The following is a 24,659-nucleotide window of genomic DNA, read 5'->3' on the forward strand; positions in this document are numbered from 1 at the left end:
TCCATGGACTCAATCTGTAGAGTCTGGAGGACGGAAGGAAAAGGGGGGACATGATTGAAACATTGAAATATGTGAAAGGGTTAAATAAGGTTCAGGAGGGAAGAACAAGGGGGCACAATCTGAGGTTACAATCAGAAGCCACGTGAGAAAATATGATTTGACTGAAAGAGTCATAGATGCTTGGAACAAAGTTCCAGCAGATGTGGTTGGTCAATCCACAGGAACTGAATTGAAACATGCCTGGGATAAACACAGATCCATCCTGAGATAAAATACAGGAAAAGGTACAAGGGCAGACTGGATGGACCAGGAGGTCTTTTTCTGCCGTCAATCTTGTAGGTTTCAATGTCAAGGACTTGCCCTGTGTTATTCATTCATCCATTGGATCCGAGGCCAAAGCCACAGCCTGGTTCCCAGCTGGGTCTGAGCTTGCTTTGCTCCGTAGCCATTGTGATTCTCCGCCTACCCATGAGGGCTTTGTGAAAGGAAAGGTTTCTGCCCGCTGGGGATGGTGAAGAGGGGGCAGAGGCCTTCAGAAGTGACAGACGGGGGCTGGGGCAGATTTCTCCATCCTTCCCCCCAACACACACACACACACACACACACACACACACACACACACACCAATTCTTTGAGAAGCAGGCACAAGTCTCCTCCCAGGGCAGCGTCCTGATGGATTTTCTTGCCAAGTGGAGCATTGCACACTTACCATAACACATTATTATTATTATTATTATTATTATTATTATTATTATTATTATTATTTAGATTTGTATGCCGCCCCTCTCTGCAGACTCATAAAGGGCAAGGAGATGGAGATGGAGGAGGTGGGCAGTTTCAAATTTCTGGGCACTTATGTCTCAGAGGACTTCTCATGGGCTATGAATGTCAACATGGCATGGGTGTCGACAGACTCAAACTCAAGCCTGATAAGACGGAGTGGCTGTGGGTTTTGCCTCCCAAGGACAATTCCATCTGTCCGTCCATCACCTTGGGGGGGGGAATTATTGACCCCCTCGGAGAGGGTCCGCAACTTGGGCGTCCTCCTCGATCCACAGCTCACATTAGAGAACCATCTTTCAGCTGTGGTGAGGGGGGCGTTTGCCCAGGTTCGCCTGGTGCACCAGTTGCGGCCCTATTTGGACCGGGAGTCATTGCTCACAGTCACTCATGCCCTCATCACCTAAAGGATCGACAACTGTAATGCTCTCTGCATGGGGCGACCTTTGAAAAGTGTTTGGAAACTTCAGATCGTGCAGAATGCAGCTGCGAGAGCAGTCATGGGCTTTCCCAAGGTATGATCATGTTACAACAACACTCCGCAGTCTGCATTGGTTGCCGATCAGTTTCCGGTCACAATTCAAAGTGTTGGTTATGACCTATGAAGCCCTTCATGACATCGGACCAGAATATCTCCGAGACTGCCTTCTACCGCACGAATCCCAGCAACCGGTTCGGTCCCACAGAGTGGGTCTTCTCTGGGTCTCATCGGCTAAACAATGTTATCTGGCAGGACCCAGGAGAAGAGCCTTTTCTGTGGCGGCCCTGGCCCTCTGGAACCAACTCCCCCCAGAGATTAGAATTGCCCCCACGCTCCTTGCCTTTCGTAAGCTCCTTAAAACCCACCTATGCCGTCAGGCATGGGGGAATTGAGATATTCCTTTCCCCCAGGCCTATACAAGTTATGCATGGTCTTCTAGTCCAACCCTCTGCTTAGGCAGGAAACCTCACACTATTTCAGACAGGTGGTTATCCAACATCTGCTTAAAAACTTCCAGTGTTGGGGCATTCACAACTTCTGGAGGCAACTTCTGTTCCACTGATGAATTGTTCTAACAGTCAGGAAATTCCTCCTTAGTCCTAAGTTGCTTCTCTCCTTGTTTAGTTTCCACCCATTGCTTCTTGTCCTGCCCTCGGGTGCTTTGGAGAGTAGGTTGATTCCCTCTTCTTTGGGGCAAGAAGATGGCTATCATGTCCCTCCTGGTCCTTCTTTTCATTAAACCAGCCATGTCCAGTTCCTGCAACCGTTCATATATGTTTTAGCCTCCAGTCCCTTCATCCTCTTGGTTGCTCTTCTCTGCCCTCTTTCTAGAGTCTCAACGTCCTTTTTACATCGCGGTGACCAAAACTGGACGCCATATTCCAAGTGTGGCCTTACCAAGGCTTTATAAAGCGGCATTAACCCTTCACGTGATCTTGATTCCGTCCCTCTGTTAATGCAGCCTGCAACTGTGTTGGCTTTTTTGGCAGCTGCTGCGCATGGCTGGCTCCTAGTTGCCCACCAGGACTCCCATGTAAGTGATGTTTGGGTGGCTCAGGGTGGCGCATGTTCTTTTGGGATTGTTTTGGGTGTTCCGACTGGTCTTTAGGCATCATGTGAATGTTGTTGTATGGGTCCACTGTGTATATACACATATAATGACAGCAAAGTATTTATTTCAGAGCTGCGTAGGGCCAACCTGGGTCTGTAGAACAATGCGTGGTCTCTTCCTGGCCTCCTTCTTTTCTCAGCTAGGAAAAAAGGCTTGGAGTTGGGAAAAGGGAAATAGTAGGGGGGGGGGGGTTGTGTGTAAGAGAGAGAGGGCCCAAGGGGGGAGGGGGTTGTATCCTTTTCCTGGCAGGCCGGAGGAAGGAAGGGGACGGAGGGCGGGGCGGCCTTCCTCCTCCCGGCCCAATCTCCCCTGAGTCGCTGGGACAGCCAGGCGCTCAACCCACCAGGCCTCCTCCCGAGGTAAGAAATGGGACTTTTTAGGCGATAGGGACTGGGTGGGGGGTGGGGGAGGGCTGCCCTTGTGGCTTCAGAATCAGGGCCAACCAGACAAAACCGTCCCGTCCCGCAACTCTGCAGCAACTCTGCAAAAGTTTCCTGAGCCTCCTCCAGCCCCCATCCTGCCGGGGGGGGGGGTTGAAGAGGCTTTCTGGTGGGGGCCTGGAGCATCGAGCAGTTTTTGACATAAAACCCAGTAAATCTCTGTTTGCTTCTGTTTTCCTCTGGTCAAACCGGCGCAAGTATGTCGTAAGAGATGGACGTTGGGTACCTGGGCTTGTGGCAATTCCAGTAGGACTGGTGAAAGGTTGGAGGGGCCCTCGAGGGTCCAGGGGCTGCGCTTCCGTCTTGGGAGGCTTCCGGGACCCTCTGAGGCCAGCAGGAGTCTGGTGGCGGTGAGAGGAGGTGAGAGGCAGGGCAGAGTTGCTTCTATGTTTCTATGAGTTAAGGGGGCTGGCATTGCTAAGGCCCAGCAACTGCTCATCGTATGTTTTAGCCTCCAGCTTTTAATCCTCTTAGTTGCTCTCTCTGCGCTACTTCCTCAGTCTCTCTCTCTCTCTCTCTCTCTCTGTGTCTCTCTCCTGTCTGTCTGTCTGTCCATCCATCCATCCATCCATCCATCCATCCATCCTTCCATCCATCCATCCATCCATCCATCCATCCATCCATCCATCCATCCATCCATCTATCTATCTATCTATCTATCTATCTATCTATCTATCTATCCGACGTATCATTCAAGACGATTTGGCCATGAAAGATGTATAATTCATGGTCTCCAGACCTGCCGGCAAAGCGAGGTCTTCGTGGCGTTACAGAAGGCCAGTAGGGTGGGAGCAGTATGGACATCGGGGGGAGGGGCTGGTTTCAAAGAGCCGGGGCAGCCACAGAGAAGGCCCTCCCCTGTGGTCCCACCAACCTGCATTGCATAGTTGGTGGGACCCGGAGGAGGCCGACTCGGTGAGCACTGACTGGTCTCTGGGAGGCCTGTGGCAGGAGACGGTCCCATAAATAGCCTGGTCCTGAGCCATGCAGGGCTTCATAGGTGATAACCAACACCTTGACTTCTGCCCGGAGACTAATAGGCAGCCAGTGCAGCTTGCAGAGTGTAGGTGTTATATGGGTGGACCGAGATGCATCCGTGACAGCTCACGTGGCTGCATTCTGGACCGTTTGGAGTCTCCGAACACTCTTCAAGGGGAGCCCCACCCACCCAGAACGATGAATGGACAGATGGAGTGGTCCTTCGGAGGAGATGCCCACAGCCACTCGGTCTTCTTGTCTGGGTTGAGCTCGAGCCTCTTGACCCCCACCCGTCCATTTTTGCAAGGCCTTGCTTGAGAAGCCTGTCTGGGAGCGGATCCCCATGGGCGATTCCCTTGCTAAGAGCCATCAGATCCTCTCCGGGTCCTGCTCACCAGGAAGCCCACAAGCTGGGGGTCTCGGGGTCTCGGCGTTGGATTGCCAGGAGCCACAGCGTAAGCGGCAGCACCGTAGCCAAGTGTGGCGCGTGTTTCAAGGGAGCAGCTGGGAGCCCTGGATTCAAATCCCATCTCATCTCAGCCATGAAAACGGTTCCGACAGCCGCCATCTGCTCCCTTCTCCCGTTGCAAGTGCCGGAACCCATCTCGGAATTCAGCTGGCGGGAGGAGCCCGTGACCCCGTTTGACCCCATTGGTGGGCGCACGCACGGACAAAGGAGGGCCTTTCCGTGCCCCCCCCTTTCTCCTAATGCCGCCCCCTCTCGGTGTGCATTGATTAATGCGCACGGAGACTTCTGCACTTCCTCCTTCGCCTCCTTTGTGCCTGCAAATGTCCATGCAAAGTATGAGAATAGCTGGCAGCACAGCCATAAGGGGGAGGGGGGAGGAGGAGCACATGAGCGGTTTCAAGGGTGTCAATGCTCCTCAGACTGCAGCACAAAGGAATTGAAGAAGAGCAGCTCATGGCAGAGGAAAGAGAACTAGCAGTGGAAAGGAGGGCGATGGGTGGACACTAGCAAGGAGAAACTTAAAAGGAGTAAAAGTGTGGAAAGTGGAGCCTGGAAGAGGGTCGTTTTCCTATCGGAACAGAAGAACCAAGGAGAATTCCAATTTTGTACCCAATTTTGGTCCACCACGATATAAAGAAAAATAGAGGAAAAGGAATCCTCCATCTGAGCATTGTATTGGCAGTTCTGTGTTAGCAAAAACTTCAAAAGAGAAGGATTTAGGGGTAGTGATTTCTGACAGTGCGGTCAGGCGGTAGGGAAAGCAAGTAGGAGGCTTGGCTGCATAGCTAGAGGTATCACAAGCAGGAAGAGGGAGATTGTGATCCCACTATATAGAGCACTGGTGAGACCACATTTGGAATACTGTGTTCAGTTCTGGAGACCTCACCTTTGTATGCCGCCCCGAGTCTTCGGAGAGGGGCGGCATACAAATCTAAGTAATAAATAAATAAAATAATAAAATAAAAAGATATTGACAAAATTGAAGGGGTCCAAAGACGGGCTACAAGAATGGTGGAAGGTCTTAAGCATAAAACGTATCAGGAAAGACTTCATGGACTCCATCTGTATAGTCTGGAGGACAGAAGGGAAAGGGGGGACATGATCGAAACATTTAAATATGTCAGAGGGTTAAATAAGGTTCAGGAGGGAAGTGTTTTTAATAGGAAAGTGAACATGAGAATAAGGGGGCAGAATCTGAGGTCAGTTGGGGGAAAGATTAGTAGCAATGTGAGAAAATATTACTTGACTGAAAGAGGAGTAGATGCTTGGAACAAACTTCCAGCACACGTGGTTGATAAATCCACAGTAACTGAATGTAAACATGCCTGGGATAAACATAGATCCATCCTAAGATAAAATTAAAAAATAGTATAAGGGCAGACTAGATGGACCAGGAGGTCTTTTTCTGCCGTCAATCTTCTAGGTTTCTAGAAAATTGCAGGGAAAAAAAGATTAGAGGACCACATGCCAAAACACATGATAAATGGTTGTGGGCATGGAGTGCATCTTGTCTAATGAAAAGAAGGACCAGGGGAGACAGGATAGCAGTCTGTGAGCAATATTTGTGCGGCTGCCACAGAGAAGAAAGGGGCCATTTATGAAACGAGAAGCAAGAACGATTTGTCTCCAGAGGTTTAGAATAGAATAGAATTATTTTATTGGCCAAGTGTGATTGGACACCGAAGGGATTTGTCTTTGGTGCAGATGCTCTCAGTGCACATAAAAGAAAAAGAGACATTTGTCAAGAATCATGTTGTACAACACTTAATGATGGTCATAAGGGTCAAATAAGCAACCAGGGAACAATCAATATTAATAAAAATCATAAGGATACAGGCAACAAGTTACAGCCATACAGCCAGAAGTGGGAGGAGATGGGGGATAGGAATGATGAGAAAAAACTAGTAGTGGGAGTAGTGGTAGGGCAGAGAGAGAAGGCCCTGCCAACCTGCATTGGAGAATTCTGGGAGTTGAAGTCCTTCAGGCTTAAAGTTCCCAAGGTTGGAGACCCCTACTTTAGTTGACGGGACCTTGAGAAGGCCAACCCTGTGGGGTCTCCTTGGTCTCTGGGAGGTAGGTGGCAGGAGAAGGTCCCGTGAAGCCATGACCTTGGAGGGGTGGGTAGGATCAGGGGATTCCAGGGGTGGAACAGAGGCAGGGGAGGTCACAGGAATCACAGAAGAGCCAGTGAGGTTTTTCTACCTTCTCAAACATGGATGAAGAATTCTTCCTATCAACGGTGGAGACGAAGTCTCTGGAGCAGCGATTGGAGGCAGACGGGAGTTGCTTTGGACATGGTATCACCTCGAGGTTCAACTACTGTAACGCTCTCTACATGGGGCGACCTTTGAAAAGTGTTCGGAAACTCCAGATCGTGCAGAATGCAGCTGCGAGAGCATTCATGGGCTTCCCTCCATCTGCCCATGTTACTCAAACACTCCGCAGTCTGCATTGGTTGCCAATCAGTTTCCGGTCACAATTCAAAGTGTTGGTTATGACCTATAAAGCCCTTCATGGCATCGGGCCAGAATATCTCCGAGACCGCCTTCTGCTGCACGAATCCCAGAGACCAATCAGGTCCCACAGAGTGGGTCTTCTCCGGGTCCCGTCGACTAAACAATGTCCCTTGGCGGGACCCAGGGGGAAGAGCCTTCTCTGTGGTGGCCCCGGCCCTCTGGAATCAGCTCCCCCGGAGATTAGAACTGCCTTCCGCAAACTCTTGCAAAGCCACCTATGTCACCAGGCATGCGGAAATTGATTTCCCCAGCTGTCCCGCGTTATGAATGGTTTGCTGAATTGTGTGGCTGCTTTTAATAAGGGCTTCTTAATATTTTCTCTTTTTAATATTGGATTTGTAAATTGTATTGTTGTTGGAAGCCGCTCCGAGTCCTTGGAGAGGGGGGGCATACAAATCAAATAAATAATAATAATAGTAATAATAATAATAATAATAGTAATAATAATAATAATCATCATCATCATCATCGTCTGTCAAGAGGAAGAGCTAAGGGGGCTGCCTTAAGTCTCCCCGGGGCTTGTGGAGGTGACGCAGGAAGTTCGCGGGAGAACAGGTGGCGAGAGCGGCGCCTTCCTCTCTGTGGCCATCTGGGTTTGCACGAAGCCACCAACGCTTGTCTCTGGGAAGGCGCCAGCAACCTAGAAATAAGCCTTGTGCCTCCTCCGATGGGAAGCTTCTCCCAGAACATCTCGGGGGCCTGCGGCTGTCAAGTACATTCCAAAGCTGCGATGGAGGCTCAGTCAATCCATCGGTCAGGACAGAGCTGGAAGGGACCTGGGAGGTCTCCTAGTCCAGCCCCCTGCACAAACAGGAGACCCTGCACCATTTCAAAGAAATGCCCACTCCAGTCTCTTCTTAAAAGCTCCAGGTGACCCACAATTCAATTCAATTCAATTGATGAGATTTGTATGCCGCCCTTCTCCCAAGACTCCGGGCGGCTCACAGAATAAATATAAAACAAGCATATAGAACAAATCTAATCTATTAAAAAGTATGACTAAAAACCCTGTGTAATAGACCATCCTACAATCACACCATGCATCACATTTATTAGTCGGGGGGGGGGGGCAAGATCTAATTGTCCCAAGCCTGGCAACATAATAATAATAATTAATAATAATAATAATAATATATTAGACTTTTATGCCGCCCCTCTTCGAAAACTCAGGGCGGCTCACAACATAGATGAGTCTTAAGGCTCTTGCAGAAGGTGAAGAGGGGGGACAGTGCGGATCTCTGGAGGGAGCTGATTCCAGAGGGCCGGGGCCACCACAGAGAAGGCTCTTCCCCTAGGCCCTGCCAAACGACATTGTCTGGTTGGTGGGACCTAGAAAAGGCCGACTCTGTGGGACCTGACCGATTGCTGGGTTTCATGTGGCAGAAGACGGTCCCGGAGATATTCTGGTCCGATGCCATGCAGGGCTTTGTAGATCATGACCAACACATTGAATTGTGACCGGAAACCAATCGGCATCCAGTGAGATATGGGAATATCCATTGAGACCCATGACCGCTCGTGTGGCTGCATTCTGCACGATTTGAAGTTTCCGAACACTCTTCAAAGGTAGCCCCAACCTCTGGTGGCAAGTCATTCCACTGGTTAATTGTCCTGAGTTCCTGGTTGCTCCTCTCCTTGATTAGTTTCCATCCATTCTTTCTCGTCTTGCCCTCTGGTGCTTTGGAAAATAAGTGGATTCCCTCTTCTTTGGGGCAGCTCCCCAAATACCGGAACACTGCTATCATGTCACCCCTAGTCCAGCTTTTCTCTAGAGTGGCCGCACCAAAGTCCTGTTTGTCACGTTTTAGTCTGCAGGTCTTCAATCGTCTTTGTTGCTCTTCTCTGCCCTTCTTTCACTTCCGACATCTTTTCTGTAACGTGGTGACCAGAATTGGATGCAAGTATTCAGTGGAGCCCCCCAAGGCTCTGCTTTAGACCCAGGACCCTTCAACATCTTCATCAGGGACTTGGACGAGGGGAGAGATGGGGAAGTCATCAAATCTGCAGATGACACCAAACTGGCAGGAAGGGCCAGCACTCCCAAGGACAGGCTCAAGACTCAGAAGGATCTGGACAGACTTGAACAATGGGCGCTAGCTAACATAATGAAATTCAGTGGTGGAAAAAGTCAGGTTCTACATTTAGGCAGGAAAAACAAATCACACAGGTACAATATAGGTGGTACCTGGCTCAACAGTAGCAACTGCGAGAGGGATCTTGGACTCCGAGTGGATGACCATTGAAATAGGAGCCAGCCGTGTGCAGCAGCTGCCAAAAAAGCCAACACAGTTCTAGGCTGCACCAACAGAGGGACAGAATCAAGATCATGCGAAGTGTTAATACCACTTTATGAGGCCTCGGGAAGGCCACACTTGGAATATTTGCATCCAGTTTTGGTCCCCACCATGCAAAAAGGATGTTGAGACTGTAGAAAAAGTGCAGAGAAGAGCAACAAAGTAGATTAGGGGACTGGAGGCTAAAACATAGGAAGAACGGTTGCAGGAACTGGGCAGGGCTGGTTTAATGACAAGAAGTACCAGGGGAGACATGATAGCAACCTTCCAATATCTTAGGGGTTGCCACAAAGAAGAGTTGGGGGTCAACCTATTCCCCAAAGCCCCTGAGGGTAGAACAAGAAGCAACGGGTGGAAACTAAACAAGGAGAGAAGCAACTTAGAACTAAGGAGGGATTTGCTGACAGTCAGAACAGTTGATCACTGGAACAGAGGTTGCCTCCAGAAGTTGTGAATGCTCTGACACTGGAAGTGTTTAAGGTGTTGGACAACCATCTGTCTGAAGTAGTGTAGGGTTTTTTGCCTAAGCAGGGGGTTGGACTAGAAGACCTCCAAGGTCCCTTCCAACTCTGTTGTTGTTGTTGTTGTTGTTGTTGTTGTTGTTGTTGTTGTTGTTATTATTATTCTTACTAAGGGTTTATGAAGCCTCACTAATACTTCACGTGGTTTTGATTCTCTGCCTCTGTTTATATAACGACGGATTGTATTCGCTTTTTTGGCTGCTGCTGCTGCAGACGGCTGCCTCTTGTTTAAGTCCACGAGGACTCACAGTTATTGATTTTGAGGCAGGTTTCACCTGATCTGTGCTCCTTTGATTTTTTCCCTGTAAAATTTTGCTTATCACTCAGATACGGTGACAAGCGTTACCACTTCCGATATTGGCAAAAGTCCTGAAACAGCCTCACTCTTCTCCACTCAGACCCTTCAGCCATCTGGAAGGATCTGAAAATCAATGCAAAATAAATAAATAAATAAATATATTTTGAGTGGTTGGCCAATGGCTCCCCAAAGCCTCTTTTGAAACGCCTAAAGCCCCTCAATTAATTCGCCCAAAGGCAGACGACCCATTAACTGATGTCTCAGTAGGAGTCCTAGTCATCTCTGAGCAAGTTTCTTGTTGCAAGCATCTTGCCTGTTGCTCTGGGGTTGATCTTGGTGGGGGGGTGAGCGAGAGGATTGCACGCTTTGCCTTGTCATTCAAGGCCCCCCCCTCAAAGGGAAGCCAGAGGGGAGGGCAAAGCAAAGGGATTTCGCAGAGCCAAGGGAAATAATGGGCCTCGGAAGTGTTGGTGCCGTTCTCGGCCAGGAGACACGAGATTCCACACGGCCTTTGCAGAGCCCAACGTCGCCTGGGGTTGACTCCAGCGTTCCCAAAAATCTTTAGTTTCTGCCAACGGCCTTGGGAGGAAGACGGCTAGTGTTAGCCACGTTCTCCCTGGATTCTGGTGGACATGGGCTCAGTTTCTTTCTTTCTTTCTTTCTTTTTTTCTTTCTTCCTTCCTTCCATTTCTTTCTTTCCTTTCCTTCCTCCCTCTCCCTCCTTTCTTTCTCTCTCTATTTCTTTCTTTTTCTTCCCTCCCTCCCTTCATTTTTTGTTTGTTTCTTTCTCTCTCTTTTCTCCCTCCCTCCCTTCATTCTTCTTTCTTTCTTTCCTCCCTTTTTTCTTTCCTACTTCTCTTTCTTTCCTTCTTTCCTTCTTGCCTGCCTGCCTGTCTTCTTCTTTCTTTCTTTCTTTCTTTCTCTCTCTCTCTCTTTTTTTCTTTCTCTATCCTAACCTTCAATGGCTTGTTACAGGAGGACTCTTGGGGTTTGTTGATTGAATTAATCCTCTATGTTAGTTCCTTCTCTGACCTTAATCCTCCTAAAAACCCCTCACTCTCTGCATGTTTGTGATCTCCAGGAGGGTTTAGTGCCCCACAGGAGATGGGAAGGACAGGGAACTTCCAGCTGAGGGTCCTTGGGCAGCCCATGGTCAGGAGTGGGGTGGGAGGTTGGACGATAAGAGACCCCCCCTTCTCAGGAGAGTTTCTTTCATGCTCTTTTCAACATTGCTCCTTATGCTCCTTTTGTTGTTTTATCCTCGGGATCTTAGGGTGGATCCCAAGTGGATTCCCTGGCATGCTGAGCAAAATGCCGGCAGAGCCCTGGATCACTTCCGGCTGGACTTTCAGTCCGAAAACAGGAAGGGCAGCTGGTCTTCAACTTACAACCATCCATTTAGCAATGTTTGAAGTTACGACAGTGCAATGTTTTTAATTGGCATATAAAAATTTGAAAAATACAAAAAGAGAAACAAAATAGACATAATACAGAATAAACAAAAAAAACCACACTCTGAAACAAATCATAGATGCAGACATTAATACCTTTAAGGGACTGGGCGGCATAGAAGTCAAACTGGGCCCTCACTTGACCCACCTGAGAAGGAGGGAAGGCGGAGTCAACTTTGAGCAAGTGGTGAGATTTGAACAGCTGAACTACAGTTAGCTGAAGGAGCCTGCAGGGCTGTACTCTAACCACTGTACCAGCATGCTGCCACCCGGAAGGAAGGAAGGAAGGAAGGAAGGAAGGAAGGAAGGAAGGAAGGAGATGGAGTAAAAGAAGGAAGATGGAGGGAGGGGAGGGAGGGAAGGAAGGGAGGGAGGAATAGCAACAGCAGTAGCATTTACACTTGTATGCCCCTTCGTGGTACTTTCCCAGCCCCCTCTAAGCGGTTTACAGAATCAGCCTCGTCTCCAACAATCTGGGTCCTCATTTGACCCACCTGGGAAGGAGGGAAGGCGGAGTCAACCTGGAGCCAGTGGGGAGATTTGAACTTTTGAACTACAGGGTGCAGCCTAGAGTTCAGTGATTCTCAGCTGGTACTAATAATATAATAATGATAACAACAGTTAGAAGGGACCTTGGAGGTCTTCTAGTCCAACCCACTACACTTCTTCAGACAGAGGGTTATCCAACATCTGCGTAAAACCTTCCAGTGTTGGAGCATCCACAACTTCTGGAAGCAACTTCTGTTCCACTGATTGTTCTGACTGTCAGGAAATTCCTCCTTAGTTCCAAATTGCTTCTCTCCTTGTTTAGTTTCCACCCCTTGCTTCTTGTTCTATACTTACTTACTTATTTAGTCAAACAATTACAAGGTGATAATTTGTACAAATAAAACATCATTAAAGTAATGATAAAAAGTAGCGATAGACAACCCTCAGGCACTTTGGTGCTTTACTCAGCAACTCCAACTCCCATCCTCCCCAGCCGGCTTGGTTGAAACTCGCGGGAGAACGGGGGCGGGGGGTGCAGCAGCGGGCCGGCGAGGGGCTCCGGGGGTCTCAGGGGAGGGGGTGCTGGGGGCCTGGGGCGCAGAAGCTGCCCTCCCTCCTCCCCGCAGCCCTCCCTCCTCCGGGCGTCCAACTTTTCCGCCCGGCCCTTCCTCGCCGCCCCCTCTCCCTCATTGCCATGGCGACGCTGGGAACTCCGGGCTGCCGAGGGGGCTGAGTTTTGCGGCAGGGAAGGGAGCCTCGCGCCTCGCCACCGCGCCCCGAGACCCTCCGGACGCCCCGCGGACCCCCGGGACCCCGCCAGGTAAGCGCCGCGCGGCCGAGCGCTCGGGCTGGGCAGCCCCGCGGACGGGACCCTGCAGCTCCGGGATGGAAGGGGGTCTGCTGGGGGTCTGGAAGACCTTCGGGGGCCCCTTCCCACCCCGGGACTGTCCCATCCGCGTTCTTGTCCTTAAAGTTTAGTTCCTGAAAGCCCCGCATGGATTCCCTTGCAAGCGCTTTAAGCCTCAAGTCCATCCATTAAGTAATTCGTCCTCTCAAGGAAGCCTGGACTGTTCAAAATTGGGGAGGGTCTCCCGTTCGGGCAGGGGGTTCGTCTAGAAGACCTCCGGGGTTCCCTTCTTCCATGTCCTTCTTTCCCAGTTTAAATCCTACCCCAGCTCTGGTGCCTCGGTCCATTTCAAGGATGAAGCGTCAAGCTTAATTAATTAACGTTAATGAAGCATGAAGCATCAAGGCAGCTGTTGGTCCAGAACTAGGGAGGGTCTCCCTGTTTGAGCAGGAGGTTTGACTAGAAGACCGCTGGGGGTCCCTTCCAACTCTCTTCTTCTTCTATGCCCTCCTTCCAAGCTTGCTTTGCAAACCCTACGCTCCAGCTCTGGTGCCTTGCTTGGTCAGTCCATGGATGAAGGGTGAAGCTTAACTCATGAATGCTAAGGAAGCCATCAGTCCAGAATTGGGGAGGGTCTCCTACTTGAGACAGGGGGGTTGACTAGAAGACCTCTGGGGGTCCCTCCCAGCTCTAATCCTTCAGTTATTTGACTGTCCGGCAGAGCAAAGGAGCCACTGGAGGGAGGTGGGCAGCCAACCCCGGGCCAGTGGCCACAGCTGTGCCTTCAAACTGGGGTGGGCAAACAGGGGGGGGGGTCAGCCCATGTGCCAGTGTGCCAGTACTGATTTTCTCAGCCGCTCCGGGCGATGTCTGGAGAAAGACTCCCTGTTGGGTAATAGCACAGCCCACCTGGCCGGAAGAAGTGGGCGCTGCCACCCTGGGTGGGGGAGTGGTGGGCACCCAGCTCCTGGGCAGGAAAGACCAATTAGGATGGACAGAGAGGCCCAATGCCTGCTGGGAAATGTAGTCCGCCAGTGGCTCCTTTCAAGCCTTCCTGCCTGGCATTCCGAGTCTTGCCACCCAGCTCAGGGGGAGCTGGATCTGTGCCCCCTTGCGCTGCCCACGGTTGGCCTTGAGAGGGAGGCTGTGGGAGGACGCAGGGCGGCTGGCAGGATGTGGGGGCAGGTGCCTGGCTGGGGGCAGAGAAGCCCACGTGCCTTTTTTTGGTGGGGGCACCCTTGAAAAAATGGTTGTGTGAACATCCATTTCTTGGCGTAGATTAAGGAAGAACCCCCTATGATAGGGGATGGATGGGGAGGGGGCAGCTTAGAGGGAAGCCCCGTGACTTTGGCTAGCTGGGGAATTCTGGGAGTTGAAGTCCACAAGTCTTAAAGTGGCCAAGGTTGGGAAACACTGACTTAGAGGACCCTTCTGGCCTCTTCCAACTCTATCATTCGTGGCTGGCTGAGGGAGTCTGGGAGTTGAGGTCCACAAGTCTTAAAGGGGCCAAGGTTGGAGAGCCCCATCCTGAAATGGATAAATCTGGTTCTGAGGACCAAGACTGGATCAGCTCAAAAGAGACAGTGGTTTGTTTTGGTCTTTGGATGAAACTTTGAGCATTTAAAAATGGATGGTTGGTGTGGTGGAATCATGGTAAATCATGGTACAGTGATGGGGAAGTAAGACTCCGTCAATAAGAATAAAGCTGTTTTGTTGACAAAGATCAATAGGAACAAATCCACTTTGCCGTCTGCTGGTTGCAAGAGAGTGAAAATTCAGCAAGAGAGGGAGAGTGAAAATTCTAGAAAAGATGGTGACAGAAACTCAAGGCGAAGTCAAATTGGTTTAAAGAGAGTTTGAGAGAATATGAGTTCAACCTCCCTTAGATTTGATGTTCCCAACCCACCGTGTGTGTAGTCTTCTCTGTACATATGATTTGTTTTCAATTATCATTTAGTAAAAAGATTTTTCATGACAGTAAAAAAAAAAGGATGGTTGTTGAAACTAGTTGATGGGTGTAGTTGGGGTTCTCTTTGGAAGGGCCCTTGGGTTTTGTAAAAGGGAGAGTGAGATTTTAAAAATCCTGATTTAGGACGGACGGACATTTGTGAATGAATTCCTGAAAGGTTGCGGGAATTGGATGTGTCTTATATGAATGGAGAGGAGGAATAGGGGGACATGAAAGCAGACTTGGAGGGTCTGCCACAGAGAAGACGGGGTCAACTTATTTTCCAAAGCAAACGAAAGCAGGAAAAAGGAGCAATGGGTGGAAATTAATCAAGGATGGAAGCAACCTGGAGAAATTTCTTGACAATTAGCAATAGCATTTTAGCATTTAGACTTATATGCTGCTTCACAGTCCTTTTCCAGCCCTCTCTAAGCGGTTGACATAATCAGCCTCTTGCCCCCAAGTCTGGGTCCTCACTTGACCCACCTGGGAAGGAAGGAAGGCTGAGCCAACCTGGAGCCGGTGGTGAGATTTGAACTGATGAAGTACAGCTAGCAGTCAGCTGAAGGAGCCTGCAGGGCTGCCCTCTAAACACTGCACCATCCCAGCTCTAAGGCTTAATCAATGAAATGGCTTTTCTCCAGAGGTGGTGAGTGCGCCATCACCGGAGATTATTATGAAGAGAGTGGACAGTCCTTTGTCTGCAATGGGGTGTAAGGTCTATTGCTTGAGTAGGGGGTTAGACTAGAAGACCTCCAAGGTCCCTTCCAATTCTATAGAGAAACATAGAAAATTGAGGGCAGAAAAAGGCCTCCTGGTTCATCTAGTCTGCCCTTATACGATTTTCGGTATTTTATCTCAGGACGGATCTATGTTTATCCCAGGCAGGTTTCAATTCAGTTCCTGTGGATTCTTCCTTCCTTCCTTCCTTCCTTCCTTCCTTCCTTCCTTCCTTCCTTCCTTCTTTCCCTCCCTCCCTTCTCTCTCTTTCCTTCCTTCCTTCTTTCCCTCCCTCCCTCCCTTCTCTCTCTTTCCTTCCTTCCTTCCTTTTTTCCTTTCTCCCTTCCTTATTCATAGAAATATAGAAGATTGAGGGCAGAAAAAGGCCTCCTGGTTCATCTAGTATGCCCTTATACGATTTTCGGTATTTTATCTCAGGATGTATCTATGTTTATTCCAAGCATGTTTAAATTCAGTGACTGTGGATTCTTCCTTCCTTCCTTCCTTCCTTCCTTCCTTCCTTCCTTCCTTCTTTCCCTCCCTCCCTCCCTTCTCTCTCTTTCCTTCCTTCCTTCCTTCCTTCCTTCCTTCCTCCCTCCCTCCCTTCCTTCCTTCTTTCCCTCCCTCCCTTCTCTCTCTTTCCTTCCTTCCTTTCTTTTTTCCTTCCTCCCTCCCTTCCTTCCTTCTTTCCCTCCCTCCCTTCTCTCTCTTTCCTTCCTTCCTTTCTTTTTTCCTTTCTCCCTTCCTTATTCATAGAAATATAGAAGATTGAGGGCAGAAAAAGACCTCCTGGTCCATCTAGTCTGCCCTTATACAATTTCCTGTATTTTATCTCAGGATGTATCTATGTTTATCCCAAGCATGTTTAAATTCAGTGACTGTGGATTGACCAACCACGTCTGCTGGGAGTTTGTTCCAAGCATCTACTACTCTTTCAGTCAAATCATATTTTATCATGTTACTTTTGATCTCCCCCCACAACCAACCTCAGATTGTGTCCCCTTGTTCTTGGGTTCACTTTCCTGTTAAAAACCCTTCCCTCCTGAACCTTATTTAACCCTTTGACATATTTAAATGTTTTGATCACGTGCCCCCTTCCCCAGACTGTGCAGACTGAGTGCATGAAGTCTTTCCTGGTGAGTTTCATGCTTAAACCCTTCCACCCTTTTTGTAGCCCGTCTTTGGGACTGGCTACAAAGCCTGTCTTATATTCTTTTGGAATAAAAGACTGCCCCCCTCCACCCCCCACCCCCCATTTTGTGCTCTCAGTTTTTAGTTCTTATTTAATTGTGGTCCATTTGAAGGCTTTCTGTATTTGCCCTGCCGTGATCGTGTCAGCCACCGTTTGGATGAGCTATACATTTAATTAATAAAAATAATGGAAATAAATTCTGGGGCGATGGCGTCCCAGCAGGGCTGTTTGTGTGTTCTACGCCTGCTCCTCCACAGTTACTGACATGAGTCAGCTTTGACAGTGTGGTGCATGCCTACCCCACCACTCCAACACACACAAAACACACACACACAAAGAGAACTCATTTCACCTCCTACGGAAACTTCCAGAAAGGTGACAGCGGCTGTGGGTGGGCAGGAGGGACGTGTCTCTTCGAAACCCGTTCCCTCATAATTGGGGGGGGCACACCGGCAGTGCTGGGGGCAGGCTCAGGAGAAGCCCCTCCTGTTGTTTCTCCGACCCAAAGCTGCCCCTCTGGCCCCCTCTCCGAGCAGCACCAAGCGATGTCCGGTGACCCACAACTCTGCCCTCGTCCCTGGAGATGCTTCTCTGCTCCTGAAAATGAGGCCCCCTCGGACCCTCCAAGAGGGACCCTTGCCTGCTACTGTTTGCCCCCCCCCTCCCCGGTCTTTTGGGGTCGCCCAGGCTCCAGCGTGACCCAAAGAGAGGTTGGTGTTAGCCCTGAGTTGGTAAGGGATGGAGCCGTGATGGTCAACCTATGGCACAGGGGCCACACGGAGTCATATCGGAGGCCATGCAAGGTGTTGCCCTAGGTCAGCTCCAGTGCGCGCGCGTGCGTGTGTTAGCCAGCTGATTCTCAGCCTCGGGGGAGGCCCTTTTGCCCCCTGGAGGCTTTGGGGAAGCTTCCTGAAGCCCAGGAGTGCCGAAGTGGACTTCCGGTTTGCCTGTTGTGCTGTTTTTGCCCTCCGAAGCCTTCAGGGAACTTCCTAATAAAAATCTTAGGATACAAGCAACAAGTGACAGTCAGTCGCACGGTCCTAAATGGGAGGAAATGGGTGGTGGGAACGATGAGAAAAAACTATTAGTAATAGTAGTGCAGACTTTGTGAATAGTTTGACAGTGTTGAGGGGATTATTTGTTTAGCAGAGTGAGGGCGTTGGGGGAAAAACTCTTCTTGTGTCTAGTTGTCTTGGTGTGCAGGGCTCTGTAGCGATGTTTTGAGGGTGGGAGTTGAAACAGTGTGTCCAGGAAGCGAGGGGTCAGTCAATATTTCCCTCGCCCTCTTTTTGACTCGTGCAGTCTACAGGTCCTCAATGGAAGACAGGTGGGCAGCCATTGTTTCTTCTGCAGTTCTGATTCTCCTCTGAAGTCCATGTTGGTCTTGTTGGGTGGCAGAACCGAACCAGACAGTGATGGAAGTGCAGATGACAGACTCAGTGGTTCCTCTGTAGAACTGGATCCGCAGCTCCTTGAAGGGATGTTGATGGATGGCGGAAGCCTTTGGTTGGGCAGCGTCCATCCCAGAGGAAGAGGAGGGCAGGGGGAGGAGGAGGCAGAAGGAGCCTGGCCTTGGGTGTGGGGTCTCTCTTCCCGCTCCCTCCGGGCTGGGTGGCATCGGGAGAGCAGCCCCCAGCCTGGAGGCGCCAAGGCAGGAGCCCTCCCCTTGGGAAGAGCCGGCTGTGCTGCTCAGACTCCCTGGCGCTTCCTGCCCGGAGTTTTCGGCCTTTTTATAGATGCTCCCAAAGAATGTCCGGAAAAGAGGGCCAGGCCGGACGGCATTGTTTCCATGGGGCAGGAAGAGGCTTCCCGGCTCAATAGGGCTCCCGGGAGAGAGGCCGAAGCGGAGGCTGAGGCCCCCAGCAACCTGGGCAGAGGCCTTGTGGAATCTCTCGGCTGGCAAAGGGACCAGCACGGCCGCCTGGCTCGGCTCTCCCTCCACGGAGACCAGGCGCTTGGGAGCCCTGCAGGGTTTAAGGGCCACGGAGGGGAAGGGGCTGCGTTGGGGGAGCGGGGGCTGCCTCCTGGAAACGAAAGGGGGGCCGGGGACTCACATACACACAACACACACCCCGAAGATGACCCTTCCGGAGGTTTATTTGGCTGGTGTTTAGCATGAAGCTAGTCTGGAGGAAAGAAGGACCAGGGGTAGGAAGAGAGTCTCTTCCGGTACTTGAGGGTCTTTCCACAAAGAAGACGGAGGGGTCACATTATTCTCCAAAGCACCAGAGGGCAAGGACAGAACAGAACGGACCGGAGTAGAATATTGGAATGAAGAATAGAACGGACCGGAATAGAAATGAATAAATAAATGTGCATAGCACTGACATGCTGTGAAGAAGCAACCTAAGAGGAAACCTGAGCCCCTTTCATAAAGAGAGGGTGAGGGGCCAACCGGCACCAAGAGCCCCCTGTAAAGGAGCCACCGAAGGGCCCCGAGGGTCAAAAGGGCCAAATTTGCCTTGCAGGTTTTTAAAGCCCGCGAGTGGAAGCAGTTTGCTTAAGCAACTGCCCAAAGCAAAGGGGGGGGGGGGAGAATTGGAACACTGCTTGGCCTCCTTTCCTCTCTAGAACAGGGGGAGGCAAAATTGGCCCTTCTATTACATGTGGACTTCAATTCCCAGAATTCCTGAGCTAGCATGCTTGGCTCAAGAATTCTGGGAGTTGAAGTCCACAGAAGAGCCAACTTTGCCTCCCCCCTGAAGGTTGGAAGGCCAAACAGCAGCCCCTGAGACAGATCTCTCAGCTCTTCACTAAAATGGAAAAGAGGGAGGGAGGAAAGGGAGGAGAGAAGGAAGGGAGGAGAGAAGGAAGGGCGGGAGGAAGATAAACAGAAGGAAGGGAGGGAGGGAGGGATTGTGGTAACCCGAGGACGGAAGGAAGGAAGGAAGATAAACAGAAGGAAGGAAGGAGAGAAGGGAGGGAGGGAGGGAGGGAGAAAGGACGGAAGGAAGGAAGGAAGATAAACAGAAGGAAGGAAGGAGAGAAGGGAGGGAGGGAGGGAGAAAGGACGGAAGGAAGGGAGGGAGGACGGAAGGGAGGGAGGGAGGGAGGGAAGGAGGAAGGAAGGAAGGAAGGAAGGAAGGAAGGAAGGAAGGAAGGAAGGGACTGTGGTAGTGAGGACCGGCCGTAGTGCGTTGAGTGGGCAGCCCATTGAGATCTTTCCGTTCCTGGGGGGGGGGGGTCAGCCAGTGAGGGTGGGGGCTGAATGCCAGGAAAGGCTTCTGATTCCCGGGGGCGGCAGAGACAAAAGGGCCTTCAGAGGGCCAGGAAACAAAAAGAGAAAAGTGGGCAGAGAAGGGATGAATTCTGAATCCGCCCACCGACTGGTCTTCCCTCCCTTCTCCCCTTCTTTCAGGCTCTCCCTAGGAGTTAGCACTGGCATTTAGACTGACATACTGGTGGGGATCGATCTCCTGGCAGTGGGCAGAGTTAAGAAAGGGAGGGAGGGGGGAATAGCCGTAGCACTTATATACTGCTTCCTGGTGCTTTCCCAGCCCCCTCTAAGCGGTTGACAGAGTCAGCCTTTTGCCCCCAACAGTCTGGGTCCTCACTTGACCCACCTGGGAAGGAGGGAAGGCGGAGTCCACCTGGAGCCGGGGATGGGATTTGAACTGCTGAACTACAGCTCTCACGTAGCTGAAGGAGCCTGCAAGTGCTGCTCTCTAACCACTGCGGCCCCCACGGCTCTGCTACAAGGGACCATGGCGCCTTCTGATTAACGTCTGTCCATGCCTTTTTTCCCATCTCCTGACCCTGACCTTTCCATCAGTCTCCTCTGAGGTATTTTGAGCATATGGGTGACCACCAGTCCTGTGTGTTCCTGTACATGTGCAGAGTATCGGGAGTGGAAGGTGTTGCCACGATGCAAGAAGGATGCTGAGACTCTGGAAAGAGGGCAGAGAAGAGCCACCAAGAGGACTAGGGGACTGGAGGCTAAAACACATGAAGAACGGATGCAGGAACTGGGCTTATGGCCAGTTTGGTGGAAAGAAGGACCAGGGGAGACAGGAGAGCAGCCTTCCAGGACCTCAGGGGTTGCCACAAAGGAGGCGAACTATTCTCCAAAGCTCCTGAGGGTAGGACAAGAAGCAATGGGTGGAAACTAAACAAGGAGAAAAGCAACTTAGAACTAAGGAAGAATTTCCTGACAGTCAGAACGGTTGATCAGTGGAACAGCTTGCCACCAGAAGTTGTGAATGCTCCAACACTGGAAGTTTTTAAGAAGATGTTGGCTAACCATCTGCCTGAAGAAGTGTAGTGTTTCCTGCCTAAACAGGGGGTTGGACTAGAAGACCTCCAGGGTCCCTTCTAAACTCTGTAGTTATTATTATTATTATTATTATAAGACAAGCCCTTATACTGAAGCCTATCGAGACGGCAACTCGACTCCAGTGCAAAATCTTTGGGAAATACATCAAAGAAAAGTGGCCAACCACACTCCAAGTGTTCCCAAGGCCGCCTCCTCCTCCTCCTCTTCCTCTTCTTCCTTCTCCTCCTCTTCCACCTCCTCCTCCTCTTCCTCTTCTTCTCTTCTTCTTCCTCCTCCTCCTCTTCTTCCTCCTCCACTTCCTCCTCCTCTTCCTCTTCCTCCTCCTGAACTAGAGCAGCCTGGAGGAATTTGGAAGCCAACCCTTTGGAGCCTTTGGTGAAAACAGGTCATCAGGAAGCAATTTCTGCATCTTCAGCCTGCTGGTCCCAATGGGCCAAACCCTCTTTAACTGGGTGTCCTGCACAGCCCGGAGCTCAGCGACTCCCTTCCGCAGAGCCTCTGCCGGCTTCTCTTCTCTGGGATCTTCCCACAATCTCCCCAGACGCCCAGAGGCCCCACGAGGTTCAGGGATGGGAAGGCGCCTGGAATAGCGGTTCTCCGTGTCCTCATTCGGAGTGGCGAGAGAGGCCCGTGTCTCGGTTGTGCCCCCAGGCAGGTTTCTTTCTCAACATGTCTGTGTGTTACAAGATAGTAAAACAAGCCAGTGCAAGGGGATCCTTCCGTTAAGTCACTTGGGTTGTCCTCTTTTGAAGTTGATCCTGACTTCCTGTGAAATCGATTCCACATCTGGACCCGCAGAAGGAAATCCTCCTAATTAATTAAGTAAATTAAAGTACTTATTGGTGGTGTACAAAGATATAACAATGTTTATATACATGATGCTAGTAAGAGAGAAACACGAGGGCAGGGGAAGGAAGGCACGCTGGGGCATTTATGCAGGCCCCTTACTGACCTCTGAGGTTCTTAAAACCCACCTTTGCCGTCAGGCATGGGGGAATTGAAACATCCCCCCCCCCTGGGCACGTTGAATTTATATATGGTATGCTTGTGTGTGAGTCTGTTAGTTTGTGGGGTTTTTTTAAATCTTTAAAATTTTAAATTGTTGATTACTTATGATTTGTCTTTTACATGTTGTGAGCCGCCCCGAGTCTTCGGAGAGGGGCGGCATACAAATCCAAGTAATAAATAAATAAATAAAAATAATAATAAATCAGGACAGGTCAACAGTGGACAGACTAAGAGTAAAGATTTGGGGGGTTAGGTGATGATATGACAGAGTCAGGGAGTGAGTTCCAGGCATCAATTACTTGGTTACTAAAGTTGTATTTCCTATAGTCGAATTTGGAGTGGTTTACTTTGAGTTTGTATCTGTTGTGTGCTTGTGTGTTGTTGTGGTTGAAGCTGAAGTAGTCGTTGACAGGAAGGACGTTGTAGAAGGTGGATTTAGGTCGTGTTTAATGGAGTTCTAAGCTTTCTAAACTGAGGATTGTGAGTCTAGTTGTGTAGGGGATTCTCCTGCGAGGGGAGGAGGGGAGGGCTCGTCTCGTAGAGCATCTCTGGACATGCTCTATTGCATTAATGTCCGAAATGTGAGGGTTAACAGAGTGAGGGTCTTCTGCAAGGCCTTGTTTATTCACTTGCATTTGGGGTTCTGATTCTTTTGGCCAATGTGTCGTTCGGAGCATTTTTGGGTGCAGGGGAGGAGGGTTGGACTAGGTCAGTCTTTCCCAACCTTGGTAACTTGAAGACATCTGGACTTCAACTCCCAGAATTCCCCAGACAGTGAATGCTGGCTGGGGAATTCTGGGAGTTGAAGTCCAGATATCTTCATGTTGCCAAGGTTGGGAAAGACTGGACTAGATGACCTACAAGGCCCCTCCCAACTCTCTCAATTTGTATAGAATAGATAAGCACCAAAGTAGTTTAGCCTGTCATTAAAGTCCCTGGAGATTAATGGCCCTGATTAAGCTAAGCTCGGCAACTGGCCATCTGTTTTGGGGCTCCTGACCCGAGTTTCCCTGCCCCACCCAGGCCATAGCCACCCTTGTCTCCAGCCCAGGCCCCCTGCAACCCAACCTCGTTGCCCTCCCTGTCCGAGCAGCGCCAAGGGCCCCATCCTGGGCATGAATCCTGCCAGGGGACCACTCTGCTCTTCAATGAAAGGCAGCTTCTCCCCCCCGCCCCCCAATCTAAGGGGGAAAAGAGATTGATGCCTCTTGGATTGGAACAGAGGGATGAACTCTCTTGGGAGGAATATACGTTATGCAGATGGGCTTTTCTTGAACCTGGAAGGGAAACATTGCGGTGTGTCAATATATCCTGCCCATTTGCAGAGGAAGATGCTGGAAGGGACCTTGGAGGTCTTCAGCCCCCTGCTTGGGCAGGAAACACTACACTACTTCAGACAGATGGTTATCCAACATCTGCTTTATAACGTCCAGTGTTGGGGCATTCACAATTTCTGGATGCAAGGAGTTCCACTGGCTAATTGTTCTAATTGTCAGGAAATTCCTCCTTAGTTCTAAGCTGCTTCTCTCCTTCTTTAGTTTCCACCCATTGCTTCTTGTTCCGCCCTCAGGTGCTTTGGAGAAGAGCTTGACTCCCTCTTCTTTGTGGCAACCCCTGAGATATTGAAACACTGCTATCCTGTCTCCCCTGGTCCTTCTTGGTCCTTCTTCTCATGAAACCAGCCATGTCCAGTTCCTGCAACCGTTCTTCGTATGTTTTAGCCTCCAGTCCCCTCATCCTCTTGGTCAATCTTCTCTTTTTTACAGTGTGGTGACCAAACCTCAGCTTTGGGATAACCTACCTTGTTGCAGCAATTGAGTCTTCGGAGAGGGGCGGCATACAAATCTAATAAATTATTCTTATTATTATTAATTGAGCCAGCTCTGAAAGCTTCTGGCTCAGGGCATTGTGGGAACCAGGGAAAGAGACCAATTCAGGGACCAGGCTGAGCCTGTGTGAATGCAGCCCGTACAAACTGCGAACTGGGTCAAGGGGACGCCTGCTATCGCTTGTCAGTAGCTCAATGTATTCAATGCGGAGACGCGGGCTATTAATGGTATTAATTAACATCATTAGCATTAATGTGTTATATCTTTACTAATAAAACCAAGGTCTCAATCTTTATCCCCACCTGGTCCAGAGCTGCATTCCACGTAACTGCAGTTATTTGTGATGGACACGTTTGTTCCCACTTCCAATTAATTCTATAATTATTCATTATAAAATAATTATTCATTCGCTTTGCATATAACACGGAGGGCTTCTCTACCAGAGGCAAATGTCATGGGCGGCTCATCACACCTGGACAGACGGAGTTGCTCCATTCATTCGGTTTCTCTGAGAAATCAACAGCCATTTCCCTACAGGTGGTCATTGATTTACAAACATAGGACCCTCAGAGGAGCCCTACTGAATCAGGCCAAAGCCCCTCGAGTCCAGCATTCTGTGTCCCACAGTGCCCCCCCAATTGTCCATGGAGATCTTGAGCAGAAAGTGAAGGCCAAACTCTCCCTTTCCCTTGACCCCCAACAAATGGGACCCCGGGGAACCCTGCCTGCCTCAACCAACACAGAGGTGGCACATGGACATCCGTTTCAATAACCACGGATACACTTGGCATCCCTGAATCTGTCTCATCCTGCCTTGAAGCTCTCCAGGCCGACAGCTGTCACAACCTCTTCCGGAAGTGAATTCCATCAACCAAGGACCCTCTGGGTGAAGAAATATTTCCCTTGATTTGTCCTCACTTTCTCACCTGTGACCTTTAGGGAGGACCCCCTTGTCCTAGTATTGTGTGATGGAGAAAATGATTTTTCTCTATCCACCTTTTCTATCCCATGCAG

General features: G+C 50.1%; 1 protein-coding gene across 3 annotated transcripts in view; it reads left to right on the forward strand.

Annotated features, from left to right (window-relative positions):
- The first annotated feature begins 2,692 nt into the window (after positions 1-2,692).
- SHANK3 (SH3 and multiple ankyrin repeat domains 3) overlaps positions 2,693-24,659 on the forward strand; it is a 208,342-nt gene continuing 186,375 nt past the window's right edge. For 2 of the 3 annotated variants that reach the window (XR_011559400.1, XM_070754595.1), the window contains exon 1: positions 12,420-12,648. The gene's annotated coding sequence lies outside the window, so the exon portion shown is untranslated. Of the gene's footprint in view, positions 2,732-12,419; positions 12,649-24,659 lie in introns of those variants that run through there. The other variant, XM_070754596.1, reaches the window with a different exon arrangement.

This window comes from Erythrolamprus reginae, chromosome 6, assembly GCF_031021105.1.
Source record: "Erythrolamprus reginae isolate rEryReg1 chromosome 6, rEryReg1.hap1, whole genome shotgun sequence".
NCBI lineage: Eukaryota > Metazoa > Chordata > Lepidosauria > Squamata > Dipsadidae > Erythrolamprus > Erythrolamprus reginae.